This window comes from Varroa destructor, unplaced genomic scaffold (assembly GCF_002443255.2).
Source record: "Varroa destructor unplaced genomic scaffold, Vdes_3.0 BEIS01000004.1, whole genome shotgun sequence".
NCBI lineage: Eukaryota > Metazoa > Arthropoda > Arachnida > Mesostigmata > Varroidae > Varroa > Varroa destructor.
The window spans coordinates 28,335,518-28,342,047 of NW_019211457.1; the positions used below are offsets into that span (position 1 = coordinate 28,335,518).

The 6,530-nt window shown below is 39.5% G+C and overlaps 1 long non-coding RNA gene across 5 annotated transcripts in view; it reads right to left on the bottom strand.

Annotated features, from left to right (window-relative positions):
- The window catches only part of LOC111250246 (uncharacterized), a 7,803-nt gene extending 3,616 nt beyond the window's left edge, over nt 1-4,187 (bottom strand). For 2 of the 5 annotated variants that reach the window (XR_002673239.2, XR_015326612.1), the window contains exons 1-2: nt 2,333-4,184; nt 203-397 (exon numbers count right to left, since the gene is read on the bottom strand). This is a non-coding gene — a long non-coding RNA (uncharacterized LOC111250246). Of the gene's footprint in view, nt 1-202; nt 398-2,332 lie in introns of all 5 variants that reach the window. The other 3 variants (XR_015326614.1, XR_015326611.1, XR_015326613.1) reach the window with 3 other exon arrangements.
- Between the last annotated feature and the right edge of the window lie 2,343 nt (nt 4,188-6,530).

A 6,530-nucleotide genomic window follows, 5' to 3' on the forward strand; every position in this document is an offset into this window, starting at 1 on the left:
ATATAAACGTGCCGTTATTCATCAGTTCACAATTAAATACAGATTAAAGTAGAATAAATCGACTTTTACTGCTCTAACTTACGACAAAAGGTCTACTTTGACATTCATTATTTCGCGAGACCTGAGCTTTTACAGAGTGATACACTGGTTGAGTTATCATTATATTTGATTGAATAGAAATTTTGAATAGCGGAAGCTTTACCTTTCGCAGCGTAGTATTACGAGAAAAACAGTCCGGCTACAGCGAACGCTCACAAGTCTTTCGATCTTTGAAGGAGCTGCAACAATGGCGTATCTCTAAACGAGAGAGTATTTCACGCAATATACAGCAGGTCCAATATTCCCTTGTTACAGTATCAATCAAAGCAATTTATTCTTCGTGTCTGCATAGAAAAGTCTGTGGAGGCGAGGTATAGCGAAAACGTAAGGGGTATTTCTGCTTAAGTCAGTGGTCGCCGACAATGCACCAACTGTGTAGATATAATACGTACACCTTCGTCCCGTATTATATCTACAGAGTTCGTATTAAAATACAACGAAGATATACAACAAATTTCAGTCGACAGGAACAAAGACCTTGTGAATTTTTTTCCATGAGAATCATTACGCAGACGCAGCCTCAACGCGTCAATGTAGCCTCTACGCCAAGCAACGGCTAGTGGACTGGGGTATCGTAACGTTATTTACTGTTGACTTACCGCATGCTACGTTCACTTGCTATTCCCGGGTTGCGTTTTAGCTCTAATCATGGCCAGTATTTGTGGGTGCACCCACCTTAATTTCGCGCCTTCCGTGACTTAGGAATGAGTCAGGCGGGTTCATTACAATAATGAAGTATTTTGATGGTGCTTTTAAATTCATTACATCTCTATAGCGAGATTATGCCAATAGTCCTATTTAAAAAAAGAACAACCATTAGCTTCACGTCAGTGCTCCCTTGGTGTATAAGCATCTTCATGCAAAAACTCATAGGTTTCCTTTTAACGGGCCTGCTTGCATTCTTATACGCTGCATAACCAACACCGGTCTAGCGCAGAAGTAGTACAATAGTAGTATGTAGATGTAGGAGTTCTTCTCTTTGCATTTGCAGCCTTCTTCTGGGGACCACTTGATCAACGGCGACTAGTTTAGTAAAATAGGCCATTGTTATTATCTACTATGGAAACTGCCGAAAATAACGCTGTACAAGAGCGTACAACAGATATTTATGTACGGCTATAGTGTTGGCGTCAGTGTTGGTTGGGCCTGTGACGGGGCCTGCGAGTCAAGAGCAGACGCGTCAGGAACACCTGTTGCCATTTTCTGCGCCAACTATCAGGCCTATCTGTCGTCGATGGCCGCACGCTTTCAACTCGTCGTGCATTAAGGCGATCGTTTGAAGTTCCGTGGAGTCATCTGTGAATCTATGAGGATGATTTGTACATGTATACACACCTGTGGTTTAGTGGAGAGCAACGCTTCCAAGCCAATGACAGAATAAGCACGATAAATTATTAATTGACATCAACGGTTAATTTGGCCACTTACTGATGCACGTGTGCATGAAGATGTATCGATGATGATAACATTTTTTGGTATGTCTTGAAATTATTGTGCTATATAGTCAAGAGGTAAAAGTCTCAATCATATCAGTAGGGTCTGAGTTACGAAGGCTTCCGTAAATAACTTGATTTTTGAGAAAAAGTGTAATCAAAATTCAAAAGAAAAATTGTTTCTGGTAGTCTTTTTTTCCGATGGCGACATGATCGATGTAGCGTCTGTCACCGGCTTAAAATAAATAGTACACCTATTACGGAATGCAGCCATCTAAATGCTCACATCATTTATACCCTTATATCTCGTCTTCATAATTATGCTAGTCCGTTACAAACCTTTCGTAAGGGCAGATCGCTCGTGGCCGTCACAATGGCTCTATTTCAAAGTTAGATTCGTCCATGTAGAAATATACCGGGTACGCTCATGCCCAGAATAGCTTTTAAAGCAACACCATTACTGCTTTGTGCCACTGTAGATTAAATTCCGTCTGCTAATGGTATTCAGATAAGGACAAGACATTCTAAATAATCGCTTCGTATCAATACTCGCATTGACCGTCTGTATAGAAACGGTAACAGCTTTATCATTATTATTCTATCTATCGGTAAATAAATGGATTCAAGTCGGAAGGTACAGACATGTAAACGCTATCTAATCAAGTGTCACTATGAGAGTGTAGAACTTTTCATGGATGACGACAAAAGTGTTGACATAAATACTTACGTTTTTATACTCAGACCCACTATTGCACTACCGAATTAATTCTAGTAAAGAAAAAAAAAACGTACGAACGCACCATGTGTCGCCGTTCTTCATTTCGGTTGTCCTTCAGTAGCTTGCAAATATTAGGCAGTCTCAAAACAATGCACGTAGAAAAATACAGAATTAAAAACCTCAATGCCCATCAATAGATGAGAGATATTTTTCCACTAATTATTGTTTTAAATTTTCTATGTGAAATATTACTTTGCCGCTATATATAAAAGGCCGCTTTCGCCACGAAGGCTACGTCTGGTATTGAATTTAGAGCAGTTTTCGTAATAAATCTTTAGGTTTACTAGATAAACACGTTTCCACTGTTCCATCAAAAGGACTTTTGTACCTTTTTCATTAAGTTAGCCACTTGAGCGATAGACGATTTCATTTGCGAGACATTAATTATTTTATACGGTAAAGAAAAAGCTCTTTTTAAACACTGAACAATATACGTTCCTGGCTCATGTACGAAGCAAACTGACCGTAGATTTCCATTATTTCACCACAGTATGAATACGATTTGGACGTGTGTTACTGTTATTGGATTTTATTGCTTCTAACGTTCTGCTAAATGGTAGTGGTTAAATATCTCGCTGAAAAATAGTCACCGATTACACACTATGGATCTTTATTATTATTTATTATGTGTAATCGTTATATATAACAAGGTCACGTGGAATCGGTTGCCAGAACAGGTCCAGGCTTCCAGGTCCATTCCGTTGTGGACACCTATGGTAGAAACTCGGGCCCAAACTGTGCGAATCGCGGCAACAAAGAGTCTCTAGTTGTTCTTTTTTTTTTTTTTTTTTATTTAATAGGCGTATGCACATCCATAAAGTTTCTTATTAGCTGCGGCATTTGCAAAATTTTACAGAAAGTAACTTTTCCGGGGTAGGTTTTCAGGTGTCTTCTAATCAATCGTCTCTGTTTATAATAAGACCCTCCGGTTTGACCTAGCTCTCGTAACATACACTGTATTATTTCAAACGGCAGTTACGTAATCATTAGATTCAGATGATAGACAGATTAATTAAATTTCATTCATTCACTTTTGTTTGTAGTAGTAGTAATGAAACACTTTATAAATACAAGTTTGCCCGACCACCTAAGGATAGCGCAAGGGGGACCACGAGCGGCATTATTTCTTACACGATTCCTCGTGCAACTGGAGCGCCGATATTTAACATCACGTTCGTAGAAGCCTGTTTTCCTTTTTTGCAAGACCTATGGTCTGAACGAATGGCACGAACTGATTTGTTCCTTTTTTTTATCATTGTTGCTCATCACATCCGAAACAGACAAATCTCCTCAATCCTCACGAATCTGATTGCGTCGCTCCCACTTTCTAGGGATCATCTTGGGGACTTCCATCGCTGGGAGCTCGAAAGCAACAACGTAGGCCTCTCGACAGCAATGGCTAGTCAACTAGGATATATTGACTCAGTCCAATTATTCGAGGTTCTCCACTGTAGGATCTTCCCAAACTACGCGTATTCCATACGTTGCGATCGGAACTACTTTGAGATCGAACAAGTTTCGAGCGGTTACAAGCGACAAGGGATAGGACGACTTTATCACCCATATGGTCAACACTGTTTTCCTGCGTCTTTCTTTCGGTGGTGTGCGCAGTGAGGGTTCGGCTGCCCGCCGGTAAGAACAACTTCCCAATACGTTCACAGAGCAAAGAAGCAACTTGGCTGGATACAAGAAACTATTCAGTCTCGAAGTCAGCACAGCGGAGAGCAGTTTCTAGTAACTACTTTCTTTTCAGCCATGATGATGGTAGGATCGAGTTGCCCTGTTTCAAGGACCATTAACAGGCATCTCTCTATTTGACTGGAAGCATAGCCGTCTATTAAGTGCCGTCCAGCATTACGCTAGAACGACGGTGCATTTGAGATGCTTGTCGCAGTCATGGATAAACTAATGGCTCGACCAATCATGATTCATCTGCAAGTCGCCACGAACCAAGACATCCACATAACGACTCGTTAAGTATATAATGGGTAACGAGCTATACAGATGACGGCAACCATTAGAGGGACACACCCATATGAGGTTCATTAAAGGGGTGTCCTATTATTAGTTAACGAAGTAGATCAAAGTAAAGAGAAATGTGAAAGCATATTAATTATATAAGCTTAGGTTGTCTACATACATTGTTCGACTCAGACGATCACAAATGTTCAAATAGGAAAGCAATTTAGCATATATATATGCGTGAATATGACATTTGAAGAAAGGGCAAACTTTTATAACACGCATAACCGACCATTTAAAAGAGTGCGATAAAAATACTTAATCAGACCGAAAAAAGCGCACATTGGTTTTAGGAAATTGAATAAACTCAACAGCTAATTTAAGCTTTTGCTAGTCGATTTCAAACAAGAAATCAAGACAGTAAGAGCAACGGGGCAAAGAGTGACGTTTCCGCCGTTCTTCTTGAAGCTACATTATCTTCATATACAATCCAATATTCGCGATCGCTGCACAATATATTAACGACGATCAAATTCCCCTACGTCAACCGTTCGAACTATGCCCTGTTCCTTTTATACAGAACACCAAATCAGTCTAGTTTCTATTTAGAAAATATGGCAGAAAATTAACAACTTATTGTATATAGAGACCTTCTGCGCATATTGAAGACACAAGGTTTTCATTCATTAGCTGTTCTGAATAGCTTGTAGTGCGGTACTAGTATTTGAAGAGGTTCTATTATCAGTACGTTACCTAAGAAAACGGCGCAGGTGACGTACTTGTCACGTTCGAATATGAGAAATAATTAATGAAAAACGGCTTTTCTTGATAAAATGTTATTTGTGAGGTAACAGCTTGCAGTATATCGTGTATGTGTGTATGTATCGTGTCTCAGCTTTCTGTCGTAGATTGTATCTCGTGTTTGCTGAATGCGTTCACAGTATATGCACAAATATAAGTAAATGCGGCGGTCTCGCTTATCTGTTCAACTGTAAAAAGATCGGAAAAAATTGAAACCTATCCTAACGCGCGCCGAAGCTCTACGAGCTTTTACCATTCAAGACATTTTTCCACCTGCTACGGAATTTTTGGTTGATATCTTTGCCGCAAAACTGGAAACTCTTATTTCGGCTAAAAATTCACTTCTTGTCGCAGTGGAAACTGAATCAGTCTATCGAAAATTATTGTTAGGTATTGATGCAAGGTGCTGGCCATTTTGAACTGTTGCAGATCGGAAATCGAAAGCAATGACTAGCTGCTATATCGAACGCGAAGCTCGGTAAAATTAGATAGAAAATGGTCTCGATCCGTTAGAAGGATGGTTCCGATCAATCAGTGTTGCTGTTTCAAGCTTATAATCTTCAAGCTTATATAAATAATAATTAAACAAACACTGGTCAGTTGCTTTAATTAGGCATGTGCTTTAACGAGCTTCTTTTTTTTTTTTTTTTTTAGAAATAGCCCCAGACTGACTCACATCCACTTAGGACAGTTGAAAATAGGGTTCGTTAATTGACCTTTGGCCGAGCCTGCCCGAAGTATTATCTGGTGCATGCAAGCTTCGGTGCTGACGCAGAGGTCATAATGATCTCGGCATGTAAAAATGGGATAAATAGTTACTTTTTGTTGAAGAGTCAAATTAACATTACTACCATAACCACACGTAGATGTAACCTCAAGAAGAAAACCGCTACCGCGGATATTGATAAATATCCGCTGTCTGGGTAACGACTTGTACAGATAATCGATTTGTCATTGATAGTACAGATAGTTAAAACGTCCAATTTAGCCTCTTTATCCAGTGGTTGTGCGTAATCTTCTAGCTAAGAGGGCATACACAAACGAACATTTCTCTCTGTATTTTGCGTCATCTAGAAAATCATATCCTCTGATCTGACCCATTTCGAATCACTATGTCAAAACCTACGTTCGTATCCTGCAGAAATAGCGTTCGGCCATTTACCAAGCGCCTCTGACTTTTAAATTTCCACGAATAGATGAACAGTCAGCCGTACCGAGACGGATTTTTTCAGAGACGGAAACCTCGCTCTGACCGATCGCTCAGTAAACGCCATTAAGGCATGTTTAATTACTTTATTTTCTACGTCTGTAAGTTTGTTTCTGATGTGTGCTATGCCTCGCTGCTGAAATTATGAGGAAGCAAGGTTTATATGTCTTTTTCTTTACAAATTAAATTTAGAATAAACTTGTTCTACAATTGTATCTCTGCTGCTTGCTCTACATTGACAAGTATTATC